The sequence below is a fragment of the Oryx dammah genome, unplaced genomic scaffold (assembly GCF_014754425.2).
Source record: "Oryx dammah isolate SB20612 unplaced genomic scaffold, SCBI_Odam_1.1 HiC_scaffold_25, whole genome shotgun sequence".
NCBI lineage: Eukaryota > Metazoa > Chordata > Mammalia > Artiodactyla > Bovidae > Oryx > Oryx dammah.
In genome coordinates, this window is record NW_024070209.1 from 2017761 (window position 1) to 2031581 (window position 13821).

Below are 13821 nucleotides of genomic sequence, written 5' to 3' on the forward strand. Positions count from 1 at the left end.
ATAAAGGCACAGCTGTCCTGGGAAATTACATCCAAACAAAAGACCACAGGGCCTGCTGCTGGCAGCAGAGAGGGGACGCAAGATTAACCCTCCAAAGAGTGACAGGACAGGACCTCGGTACAGGAGACGTTCCCCAAGCCCACCGGCACTTCTGCAACACCACAGACTCCGTAGAAACAACTGAATACCTAATACCTCCCCAAGAAAACTGGTGGGCATGTTCCACGGGCCTAGCACCTTGTATACACGGGCAAGTGTTAAAGGACTCAAAAACTGTGTGTTAGTACTACGAGTCCCCCAATTGTTCTATCACTCTAATGATGAATTCCTTCAACGGCTGGGAGACTCTCACCGAGTCAAAAGAGAACCAGTTACGGCTTTAACCCTCACAGTCTTATTGGGGTTGGGAGCAGCCGGGGCAGGGACCAGAATATCTTCTTTAGTGCTACCAAATCAACACTATTCCAGCCTAAGGGCAGCCATTGATCTTGATATCGAGCGACTAGAAAGCTCAATTAGTCACTTTCAAGAATCATTGAGTTCCCTGGCAGAAGTAGTACTACAAAACAGAAGAGGGCTAGACCTGGTTTTTCTCCAACAAGGAGGTCTATGCGCCGCGCTAGGAGAAGAGTGCTGCTTCTACATGGACCACTCAGGGGTAATCAGGGAATCTCTGGCCAAAATAAGAGAGGGACTGAACCAGAGAAAAAGAGAAAGGGAAAAGTCTCAGAGTTGGTTTGAATCCTGGTTCAGTTCACCTCCCTGGCTCACGACCCTCATATCTTCTCTGCCTGGGCCCCTGATCATTTTACTCTTGCTACTCACCTTCGGACCGTGTCTACTAAATAAGTTAATAAACTTTATCAAAGGCCGCATCAACATGGTGCAGCTTATGCTGCTTAGGTCCCAATATGCAGCCCTACCAAACCCACCCCTGGTAAAAGACAATATGAAGCTAACCACAGACCCATGACTGGGTCTGTTTTGGGTCCTTGAGAGGGGGGAATGGAGAGCCTAAGCTACTCCATCTTGTAAAAGAATTCCATTTTTGTAAAGGTTCCAGGCAAACAGACTTAGACTTTGGATATTACCCAACCTTGCCCCACTGCTCACGAGTCAATCGGCCCTTAGGTTAAACCTCCTGACTTTATGTTTAGGAACTTGTGATTTACCTTGAAAGTAAAAACCAATCAGGAATCCACACACAACCCTATAGAAGAAGCTAACCAATCAGTTGTCCTTCAGCCTGAACACCCCCTTTTTACCCTTTTACCTGAATATTCCCTATAAAAGCAGTGTAACCCAAAACTCGGGGCTCCTCTCCTTAGCCGCTGCGTCGGTAACGGTGGGAGCACCAGCTTGAGCTTAGTAATAAAAACTCTCTTGCTTTTGCATCGGATATCAGCTTCCTGGTGGTCATTGGGAGATTTCACGACTTGGGCATAACAGGAGCAAGGTAGGGACCCCCCTGCTTTGATCACTGACTCATCTGCTTCCTTGCCTGCATGGCAGCATACCCCAAAGAGCTCACTGTGGCCTCACTGACCCCCAGAAGCCCACTAAGGAACCCAGAGGCTGCTGGACCTTGGCAGGGAAGTCTCCCCATCTCCAAACATTCTGGGGACAGGTGTTACTCCCCCAAATACCAGCTGGCCCACAAGTAACTGAAGTCTTTCCAAAAGGTGGTTCTGTGGGGCCCAGTCTCCTCTCTGCCCCCCAGTTGCTTCCTGCCCGCCCCCCGCTCCCCGCACGCCCTGAGAATGGCTGCTCACATGTACTCCCCACACCTACACCAATGTGGTGCCTGAAGCCTGGCTCAGTGGTTACAGTGGGGAGAAGGTGGGGATGGCCACAGGCAGGGATAGAGTCCTGACACCCCCTCCCTGTGTTCCCGCAGGAAATCTCCTGAGTGCGTGAGGATATGGGCTGCACTCCTGTGATGGGGGCTGGGACCACCCATGGCAATGGCTCTCAGGTCACTCTCAGGACATCAGAACCCCCGGGGGGTGCAGGAACCCACATCCACCTGAGCGCCACCCCTAGAAATCTGCAACCCAGGCCTCTGCACGTGATTCAGCTTGGGGCATCTGCAGCCTGTTGAGACTCTCTAGACCACCCCCAGCCTTGTCTCTGCTCTTCTTGCTGGCTGAGCCCAAGGCTCCTGTGCAGATGACAGCTCCCTTTGCAGCCCTGAAAAGCCCAGTTCATGCTGAAGTTTCAGGACTTGCACCTTAGGAGGGAGAGAAGGTCTCCTGTGGGAATGATTGCTTTTGCCATTATCCCCATTCCTCAAAAGTTGGCATTATGGGGCTTCTCTGGTGGCTCAGTGGTAAAAATTGTGCCTGCCAATTCAGCAGACATGGGTTTAATCCCTAGTCTGGAAAGATCCCACATGCCACAGAGCAGCTAAGCCCATGTGCCACAAAGACTGAGCCTGTGCTCTAGAGTCTGGGGGCACAACTACTGAAGCCCGGTGCCCCTAGGGCCCCCGCTCTGCAACAGGAAATGCCACAACAATGAGAAGCCCCTGAAGCCCGGTGCCCCTAGGGCCCCCGCTCTGCAACAGAACAGTCTACACTCTCCACAACTAGAGAAAAGCCTGCACAGCAAGAAAGACCCAGCACAGCCAAAAATAAATAAATAAATACAACATTCCTAAAAACGAGAAGCTGGCATCACTTCAGGTGAGGGCACATGACTCAGAAGCCCCACAGTTTTACGTGGCTTCCTTATGTTGTAGGGGCACAGCTAAGTCATGGTGTGCTAAGTCACTCAGTTGTGTCCGACTCTTTGTGACCCCATGGACTGCAGCCCGCCAGGCTCCTCTGTCCATGGGATTTTCCAGGCAAGAATACTGAAGTGGTTGCCATGCCCTCCTCCAGGGGATCTTCCCGACCCAGGGGTCAAACCCGTGTCTCTTATGCCTTCTTCATTGGCAGGAGGGTTCTTTACTGCTAGCGCCACCTGAGAACTGCTGTGCAATTCGTACTTCACCTAGGAAGGTGAATAGGTCCACACTTTGTTTTCTGGTACTTGTGTTAATTAGCATCAATGCATACCTTGGCGAGCCTTCACTTTGGATTTGGACTTCTCTAATGAAATGGCCCTTAATACTTTGGCCACCTGATGCAAAGAGCCAACTCATTGGAAAAAACCCTGATGCTGGGAAAGATTGAGGGCAGGAGGAGAAGTGGGTGACAGAGGATGAGATGGTTGGAAGGTATCACTGATTCAACGGACATGAACTTGGGCAAACCCTGGGAGATAGTGAGGGACAGAGAAGCTTGGCGTGCTGCAGTCCATGGGCCACAGAGTCAGACGTGACTTGGCAACTGAACAACAACAATGAAATGAGGGCGAGGGCAGTTCTACCTGTAAATCACCCAGAGAGGAAAGCATCCTACCTCCTGAGAGTGGTTGCTGCAGACTCACCGCCGCGGGGCTGGCTGTGGGAGTGCAGGAGTGCCTGTGGCTTCTCAGGGGTCAGGGGGTTCCTATGTCCTCACCCAGGGTCTGGGGGGCCCCAACTCGTTCAGCCCCATTGTCAGCCTAGGGAAATAGGAGCTGCATGGAAATGGGGGAATGGGGCTGGTGTGGAGCCCTGAGAGGGCTGCAGTGCCCATTCTCATCCTCAGCGGCTGTGAGCAGCCTCCGTGGCCCGGTCTGCAGTGGGGCAGAGAGGTGCACGAGGGGCTGGGGACAGGCAGGGCAGGTCTCTTGGCTGCTTGCAGCATGGAAGACCAGAAGTCAAGGAGGTCTTTTCCTTGACACTCCTGTCCTTCTGAGGCCTGGGGGGTGGTCCTGTCCTGGGCACAGGTGGCCGCTCCTGGCATGGTGCTCTGGTCCTGCCTCACCTAGTCATGGCCATCACCAGAGGGACTTAAAGTTCCAGAGCCCGGTTGAGCAGTGCGGGACAATGGCCCTAGGCCTCCACAGGGGAGACCTTTGACCCCTCAGGCCGACTCCCCTTCCAAAGGCATCTTAGCTGTCTCACCCTTGCAGTCAGCTGGTCCTTCGTGGTCTTTTATGTTTCCACAAACAGTTATGAATCTAGGAATCTGTAAAATGGCTATTTCAATTCTCCTGCTCCATTTCATGCAGAACAGTTGAACCACCTCCTGCCCCCGGTCCAGTGGATGGAGATTCTTTTGAATCTTCCTTCTGTCATCAGGACCACACCACTTTCCTCCCCAGTTTCATGCAGTTGGCATCAGGCAGGAGACAGGTTCTGATTCAAAGCAGGCACTATGTCACGTGAAACATCCCTGTAGACTTTATTGTGGTTTTTTAAAAATCTTTTTAAAAAAACATTTATTTGGCTGCACTGGGTGTTGGTTGCAGCATGCCGGATCTTTAGTTGTGAACTCTTAGTTGTAGCACGTGGGCTCTAGTTCCCTGACCAGGGATCGAACCTGGGCCCCCTGCATTGGGAGTGTGGAGCCTTAACCACTGGACCCACCAGGAAAGACTCCCTGTAAACTTTAGGTATTGTTTGTTCCCCAGTCTCCGTGGCGTCATTCATCTCCTGGTTGTGGCTGGGTGGGCTTATCTTTGGGGTCACCACTAAGCCTGGGTCCTTGCAGAGCTGTATCATGGGGACAGAGAGTGGAGCCACTTCTTCCTGGATACAATATAAGATCTAGTTCTTTAAGATTTTTAGCCTGGAACTGCTGGGCACCTGGATGGAGCTCCTGGGGGTCTGCTCCGTGCTGCTGTTGTGAGCACTCAATGGGAAGAAACGGATGCATGGCACCTCTAGGGGTGCTCTCTTTGGGCTGGACCACGGTGGCCTGGGGGAGGCTATTTCAGGTTGGCACCGTCAGTGTCTCACTGCTTGAGCTCAGGATGTGGCTTGTGGTTCTTTGGTCTCTGGCACCAATAGATCCGGGAGAACAGGCAGCCTTGGGCTGGCAGGACAGCCTTCTCTGCCCTCAGACCCATGGTCTGATCCCTGGCCGGTGTGCAGCAGGGGAGGGATCTGACCAGAGACCGTCCTGGGCAGAGCAGGGAGCACTCAGTGGCTTCCTGTTTCGGCCCCCAGCCCTCCTGAGGCCCAGCTCCACTTCCCGTGCGTGGGCTCCTCAAATGCCCTGTATCCCTGTAATAAATGCTCACTTTTAAAATCTCTAAGTGGATCTCTGGTTCTTGCCATCAAAAGAGGGTTGACTAAGGCAAAGCTGATCTGTCCCCTGGGATGATTTACAAGCCATCGACTCAGAGGTAAAGAACGAAGTGGGAGGAGCCCGCTCTGTCTGCTGCTTCCTCCGTTTCCAGGGCAGGCCACGAGGCAGCCAGAGGGCCTCCTGGTGTCCCTGGGCCCAGCTCCCGCCCCCGCAGGTCTCCACCTCCACACTCCTCTCCCTCCCAACCTCAAGGCCTGTGAGATTGGGGAACTACCAACTTCTGACGATGTGTGAGGTCAAGTGTAGGAAAGTGGCCCCGGAAATATTCCCAAGGTAATGAGAGTCAGTCGATCCCAGACCAACCAAGGAATGTCCATGGATGGTAGCGAGTCCCAGGGATAGCAGGAGGAAGGGACATGCAGGTGTGCCCAGAAAGGTGTGACTACAAGGCGGGGGGCAGGACAGAACCTCCTTTGGACCCCCTTCCTGATTCTAGAAGGCCTCCAGCCCCCGCCTGCCAGCTCCACACCCTTAGAGGCTGCTGCAGGGGTAACCCTGCGGCCCAGAGGCCCAGCCCCCACACAGCCTGCTTGGTCTGCTCTTCCTAGGAATTCAATTATAGCAGCAATTTCCTCTCCTCCTCTGCCCAGCACCCAGGGCTGCCCCCGAGCCTCACCTGCTCTCCCAGGTGGGGCTGGGGGAGGGAGGTGACTGGGGCCACCAGCCAGCCTGACGATAGATTGTTTAGATTGCTTCATCAGGATCTGGCTCAGGAGGGAGACTCGAGGCTTGACCACTGCCTTGGCACAGTCCCTGCTTCCGAGCCTCACTTGGCCCACCTATCAAATAGGCAGATTCAGTATCTTTATCAACCCTCCTCGCCCTAAAGGAGGCTTGGTGTGTTTTGCTTTTTCTTGGGGAAATTCTTCTTTTTTTTTTTTTAATTTTTATTTATTTATTTGGCTGCAGTGAGGTCTTAGGTGAGGGCTACGGGATCTAGTTCCCCAATCAGGGATCAAACCCAGGGATCGTGTTCCCCCTGCACTGGGAACACGGAGTCTTAAGCCACTAGACCAAGAAGGAAGTCCCAACTGGGGAGACTCTTATCTTGAAAGTGCAGTGTTTTTGTTAGAGACACATGAAAATTAGCTTAATGTTGTATCCATGCGTTCCAGGAAACAAACTCACTCAGAAGGACAATGCAGATAGTGGAGTGCAGTTTATTACACCGGAGGGCCCAAGGCAGAGTCTCCTCTTAGCCAAGGACCCCAACCAGCATTTGTGAAAATCTTTTATACCCATGTGTACGTGTCGGAACCCGCCACTCCAAATTGCTTGAAACTTACATAAACCAAGGAAAATACAATCCCAATGAGCCCATCATCCACGTGCTATGTGCTCATGTGCTCACACAAACAGTTAGCCAATAATCAATAAGCCCGAGGTTACACTCCGATTGATACAGAAAAATTTATGGCCTGTCTGGAGGAAGGGGTGATTAGTGTATGTTTTCTCTTAGGCGATGAGTAACCTAGATACGATCTTCAAGGTTCCCCTGTCTGGAGGGGGTCTTATCCTTCTGTTGTTGTGTTCATAGACACTGAACACAGAGTTCAGAGTCCATTGGAAAGGTGGCCGAGCGTGATCAGCATGAACAGGCCTAAGACGGAGTCCAGGCCCTATGAGTTCCTTCTTCATTCCCCTCTCTTGATGCTCTTAACTCATATTATGAGCATCATTCATAAGGATATATTGCACCCTGGCTCTCCAACTGCCAATTTGGGAGAATGACATCAACCTTCGGGTTACAGAGTTCATAATATATTGTAAAACTCAGGGTCCACAAAGCAAAACTATCAAGACAACCACAACAGTGGTAAATATAGTTTTCCACCAATTGCCCTTCACCCAAGATAGGACCAAAGTCCAGAAAGGAATGTTTTCATTTTACATTGCTTTTACCTGGTTTTTCATGTCATCTAAAGCAGTCGATACATTGCCAGATAAGTCAGGAATGTATGTACAACATTCAACCTTAATTATAGCACAAGTCCCTCCTTGAGTAGCTGTATGTCCAAAGCCATTCTGTTATGAATTACTGCTTTTCTTATTTGGATTTGCTCTTCATTTAAGGCTTGGATGGCTTTTGTTCTATCTAGGAGGGCCTGTTTTGTGAAATTAGTCAAGGCCTCTACTTTAATCATGATATCTGTTGTCCCTATAGAGGGTACGAATAAGGCAGCAATATATTCATACCATCGAAACACGGATCTTGTCCACCTAGCATGCAAATAGGGTAGATTTACCGGGGCTACCGGGGTAGATTTACAACAAGTAGGTTAGGCTTTTGTTACTGGCATTTATATCAAATGTAACCCCATGACCCAAGTCTATTGACTGTAGGTCTTACACCAAGAGAGCAAGGAAAGGTTATGATTGGCAAGAGAGAGGAAAGTCTCTTTTTGTCATCCCAGAAAAGAGCAGAGTGGTTTAAAATCTCCTTGGCAGAGCGGTGACACCCACCAAGGAATTCCACCCCTCACTGACAGAGGCATAGCCCTACATACCCAGCAGTTGGAAGTGTTGTGGAAGTCTGCGTAGGAATGTGCCCATGAAATGAAAACATTGTCCTGAGTTGAAACGCAAGTTAAATTCAAAATCACGTTGATGAGGCCAAGCAGCAGGAGTTGATTGTGCAGATTCATCCTGAATGGGCTTGTCCGGGATCTTCTTTTCCTTCTTCTTAAGGATGGTCTTAGTCTCTCGAGGGTCAGCGGGGTTCCTCTGTGCAGTGCACTCAGCATTTTTTGGGTCTGCGTGGTATGTTCTCTTCACCCTCATATGATGGATCCAAGGGACAATACCTGCAGCTTTAACTGCAGTAGGGGTAGTTAGAATAACATGAGGGCCCTTTCACCAAGGGGCTAGCAAATCATGTTTCCAGTCTTTGACCCATACTTGGTCACCAAGCGTAAACTCATGAATCTGTTCCCCAAGGGGGAACGGCACCCTTTCTTGTACAAACTTAGTTACCCGATTTATTACCTTACCCAGTTCCATCTGCTGTGAAATCGTATTCCTCCTTACTTGAGGCAAATTTGTTGACACCTGTTTTATTATAGGAGGGGGCCTCCCATACACAATTTCATATGGAGAATAGCCTTGGGACTGTGGGGTCATCCTGAGTCTGAGCAGAGCCGTCGGAAGCAAGTCCACCCAGGAGCAGTCAGTCTCTGTGATCCACTTGGAGAGTCTCTTTAATGTCCGGTTGGTTCATTCCACCATCTCAGAACTCTGGGCCTATATGCAGTGTGCAGTTCCCATTTGATGTTTAAAGTTTTGCTTACTTGTTGTACTAAATCAGCTACAAAAGCCAGGTCATTGTCTGAACCAACGGTGGTAGGAAGTCCAAATCTGGGAACTATTTCCCTAAGCAGGCACCGGGCTACTTCTGATGCTCTTTCAGTCCAGTAGGAAAAGCTTCTACCCATCCCGAGAACGTACATACCATGACCAGCAGGTAACGGTGGTGTCGGTGAGGTTTCATTTCAGTGAAGTCCACTCCCAGGTATTCAAAGGGCAGCGTGCCTTTCCGCTAAATACCCAGAGGTTTTTGTCTGAATACCTGAGAGGCAGCATTAACCTGTGAGCAGGCAGCATGGCCTAGGTGGGTCGCTTGGTGTGCTTGGCTTACCAGAGTGTGTGCCAGCTCCTCCGGTACCAATAATTTGCCACTTGGCAGTTCCCACCATCCCTTTTCAGTCTTGATGGCCTCTTCCGCTTTGGCTAACCTGACAGCCGTTGTCCTTGTTTTATCAGGCTGGTGCCATCAGTATATAGGACCCAACTAGGGTCTGGAACATTGTGTCCTGCTTTAAAACAAACCCCAGATACCTTACCTCCTCCTTGCAGATCTGCGCCTTCTTCTTCAACACCCGGTAACCTGCTTCCGTCAGCAGCTGGAGCAGTGCTTTTTTCCCTTCCCAGCATTTTCCCTTGGTCTCGGCGGCCAGCAGCAGGCCATCCCCATATTGTAGGAGCCAACATCCACACTCTTCCGGATGGAATGAGTTCAGGTCAGAAGCCAAGGCTTCCCCAAAGATGGCTGGGGAGTTCTTAAACCCTTGTGGGGGAGTCCAGATGAGCTGTCGATTGGTGCCCCCGACTGCATCTTCCCATTCAAAGGCGAAGATGGGCTCTGACGCTGGGGCGAGGCGTACACAGAGGAAGGCATCCTTGAGATCTAGGCGAGTATAAACTTTAGTTCTCGGTGAGAGGAGGCTAAGTAAGGTATAGGGGTATAGGTATAGGGATGTAAAGTCACAGTAGCCTGGTTGACTAGCCTGAGATCCTGTACAGGCCTATAGTCCTGTCCTCCTTCCTTTTTGACTGGCAGGATCGACGTATTCCAAGCCGACTGGCACTCTACTAGAATGCCCACTTGTTTCAACCTATTGATGTGGGGCAGTATGCCGGCCCAGGCCTCTATCGGTAGCGGGTACTGGTGCTTTCTAACCGGGATGGTGCCTGGTTTGAGTTCTGTCGTCACTGGTGCTTGATGTCTAGCCAGCCTGGAGGGGGAGGGGGTTTGTCTTTCGCCCAGACCTCAGGGAATAATTGAGTTAGCTCTTGCTCATGCTCTTCCAGCCCACGGTTCTTCCTTCGGAAGCTCATGCAACCTCCACTCACTTTGGGGTGGTATTGAGAGAGAGAGCAAATAAGTTATAGTGCCCATCCGGAAGGTGGGCCTCTCCTCAGGGGAGAAAGTCACTTGTGCTCCTAGTTTGGAGAGCAAGTCTCTTCCCAACAGGGGTACTGAACACTCAGGAATGTAGAGGAATTCATGAATCACTTGGCGCCCTCCATCTGACATTTTCTGGGCTGGCAAAACGATTTAATCATCTCTTCTCCCGATACCCCAGTTACAGCAGTAGACTTTTTGGACAGTGGTACCACAGGTTTTGTTACTCCCGACAGTTCTGCTCCTGTATCCACCGTGAAGTCAGTGTTTTGGTCCCCCACTTTTAAGGTTACCATGGGCTCTCAGGGACCTGATATCTCTGAGTCCTGGCAGCTCTATTTAATTTCCAAGTCAGCAAGCCCCACAACTGCGGAAGCTTCCTCTTCCTTCCTTGCCTTAGGGCATTCATTCTTCCAGTGGCCAAAAGCTCAGCACCCGGCACACTGGTTTGGCTGTAACAGGGCCTGGGGCCTCCGTTGGGACCGGCTGAAGGACTGTCCTGTCGCTGGGGCAGAGGAGGTTTTCCCGAGGGGCTGAGATAGACTTTCCCAGAGCAGCAGTTAGCATTGCAAGTCTCCTGTCTGTTCTCTTTCGTTCCCTCCGGCTCTCTGGCAGAGCTCAGTCTCTGCTTAATTTCAACATCTCCCTCCCTTCTTGTCAGTACTCACCGGGAGAGACACGGGTATAGCCTGGGCGGTTTGGCTGGAGCCGGATCCTGGAAGTGGTGGCCAAAGGCTTCTGTCATCGGGATCCGAGCCTGCCGAGGTGGCGGCTCTACGACCTCGGGGAGAGCTGGTGGAGGAGCAGCGGCTGCTGCAGGGCTTCACCGGGCCCTGGATCGGCCATTAAGGCGGCCTCCGATCCTGGTGGAGCACTGAGGCAGGAGCGTCATTATCCAGTATGGGGGAGGGGTCAGGTCGACCCGTCCAAATCCTGTAGAAGTTCCTTTTTTATCATCAGTCAATTTTTGTGCCATTAATATTTTCCCTTTCCCTTCTGGACATAGAAACTTGTCCAAGTAGGAGGGTCTTGAGCTAACCCGAGCCATGAGTCAATATATGGATATCGATCCAGGCGTCCCGGCTCTCCTGCTGTATAGACTGCTTCCTCTATTTTTAAGTTCATGGTGTTCTCTGGTGGCCACCCTACTCCCATAGGGGCCATTCGACCTCACAGAGTATGTGGAGGTGGTTAGGCTTCATCTTCACCCCATTGTCTCCTCCTAATCCCTTCTTAAAATTTTTAATCACGCACTCCAATACAGTTGCCTTAGATTCACTTCCTCCCATCTTGCTTACCTTCTCTGACCTTCTACTTTTCCTTTTCGTTCTGTCTACGAAGTTCTCAGTACCCTATGTACTTCTGATATTTCCACTCAATGATATTTAAATTGCCATTCTGCCTCCTTCCTAACTGGGGTGAGAAGAGCCTTATCTGCCAGATCCCAGAGGGAGAAGGGGGATCGGCGTGCCTTCAGCTGCCGGTCAGCACAGCCAAATCAGAAACCACGTGGTCCAAGACTGTTTCTCCCTTAAAGTCCGTTCTGCCTTGGTGGGTTTGATCAGGGGTGGATGAAAACACAGATGGGTTAAATATACCGCGTCCCAGGCCATCTCCAGGAAAGCCAATTCATACCCACTTATGTATCCCCTTCCTTCTAGCCCAACAATTCCGAGGGGGTCAAGAATTTCACAGCAGATGGGACATCTCCTGGGGGAGGGCAGAATACAAGCATACAAGGACCAGTTTCCTATCCTAAAAATCCCCTGGTGATCGCTGGCAATAATTTTCCCTGAGACGGCGTGCACACCCCTAAATGACCTTCACAAATTTCCTTCCTAAACCGTCGTAGCACGCTCGTCGCCCTGTGTACCAAGCAATCGCTGCTGCCTGCCTATTCCAGGCCCTGTGGGTCCGTGGCCCTCCTAGTCCCTCCCAGGGGGGTGATCAGGCCCCCTCTTCCACCCTGCCGGGTGGGTTCCTCCTTACCTGAGTGCTCAGTTCCCTTGCTGCCGTTCACTACCCGCCAAAGCAAAGAAACCAGGCACTGAAAGGCTAAATTCTTCCAGAGGGGCGAGGCGCCTTCCCCTCTCTAGGAGATTCAAGCCACAAAGCCTCGGTGGCCTCAAATGAGACCTGTCTCCTCAAAGTGAGGAGTTTCCCAGCCAATGCACCAAATGTAGCCACGCGTTCCGGGAAACAAATTCACTCAGAAGGACAATGCAGATAGTGGAGTGCAGTTTATTACACGGGCGCACCCAAGGCAGAGTCTCCTCTTAGCCAAGGACCCCAACCAGCATTTGTGAAAATCTTTTATACCCCATGTGTACGTGTCTGAACCCACCATTCCAAATTCCTTGAGACTTACATAAACCAAGGAAAATACAATCCTAGTAAGCCCATCATTCACGTGCTATGTGCTCATGTGCTCAAAGAGTCAAACAGTTAGCCAATAATCAATAAACCCGAGGTTACACTCCGATTGATACAGAAAATTTTATGGCCTGTCTGGAGGAAGGGGTGATTAATGTATATTTTCTCTTAGGCGATGAGTAACCTAGATACGATCTTCAAGGTTCCCCTGTCTGGAGGGGGTCTTATTCTTCTGTTGCTGTGTTCATAGGCACTAAACACAGAGTTCAGAGTCCATTGGAAAGGTGGCTGAGCATGATCAGCATGAACAGGCCTAAGACAGAGTCCAGGCCCTGTGAATTCCTTCTTCAATAATTATTGTTAAGAGAAGGGTGGGCGGGGAGACAGGACCTGGGGGTCTGGGCTGCTTTTTTCCCAAAGCCCCAGGGGTTTCTAATCCTCCCCAGGTAGTTAGGACCTCAGCTTCCCTGCTGCTGGTGCACCCAAGTCAAAGCACACAGAAAATCCTAAATGGCAGTTACTGAAATTGCACAGGTGGATTATAACAAGCCGGGAAGGGGCTATTTCCATCCTACTGGCGGCAGGACTCAAGTTAGAAAGTGATGGCCAGGGAAGTCATTCCTTCTAGTAGCTCACATTGGAGGAGGAGAGTGAGGGGGAGCAGGCAGGCTCTTGGGAGACCAGCCCTTCCTGATGGCAGCCTTGGTGTCCCCAGCTCAGGTGCAGAGCTCAGGGGAGTCAGATGGGAAGGGTGAGGGTGGGCACAGCCTGCATTTAGCTCTTAGACATAGTTACAGGGCAAGCGGTCAGGGGCTTCCCTCCACAGCTGCAACTGGGCTCCAGGGGTCAGTGCTGGCCCTGGACACCCCTCCTTCTAGGGCACCCCAGTCCATTCCCCGAGTAGCCCTGATCCTCATCTCTGAGTCACCCTTTGATGAGGTTCCATTTCCTGTCAGCACCCTGTTATTAACTAGACTTTCTTTCCACAACTGCATCCTCCTAACCCCCAGCTCCGCGGGGAAAGCAGTGGGACTGGTCGGGGCTCTGCTGTAGGCCCAGCCATGGCTTAAGCTTAAGGCACTTCAGGGGACTTGCCTGGAGGTCCAGTGGCTAAGGCTCTGAGTCTGATCAGGGAACTGGTTCCCACATGCTGCAGCAAAGATGGAAGACGCTGCATGCTGCAACTAAGACCTGGTGTGGCCGAGTAAATAAATATTAAAAAAAAAAAAAATTGAGTCACCTCTCTACCGCAGACCCCCATGAGCAGTCCAAACCCCTATTCCCCTCACACACAACGCAGACCAAGCCTGAGCCGGGGGGTCCTGCGGACAGGTGGCATCCTCTCCTTCCGGGGCTCCATGGTGGCTGCTGTGGCCACTCACAAACTTCTCATACTTCTCTGAACATGAGTAACACATGTTTGTTGCACACACACTAGGCAAGTGCAGATGAGAAGAGAATGAGAAATTGCCCGAGGTTCCACTTGGAGACGATCCTGGTTTTATGCCTTCACTCCAGGTACCCCGCTATTTGTCATCAGCTACTCACACTTGTTAAGACACTGAGCACCTTTCAAAATAGCCA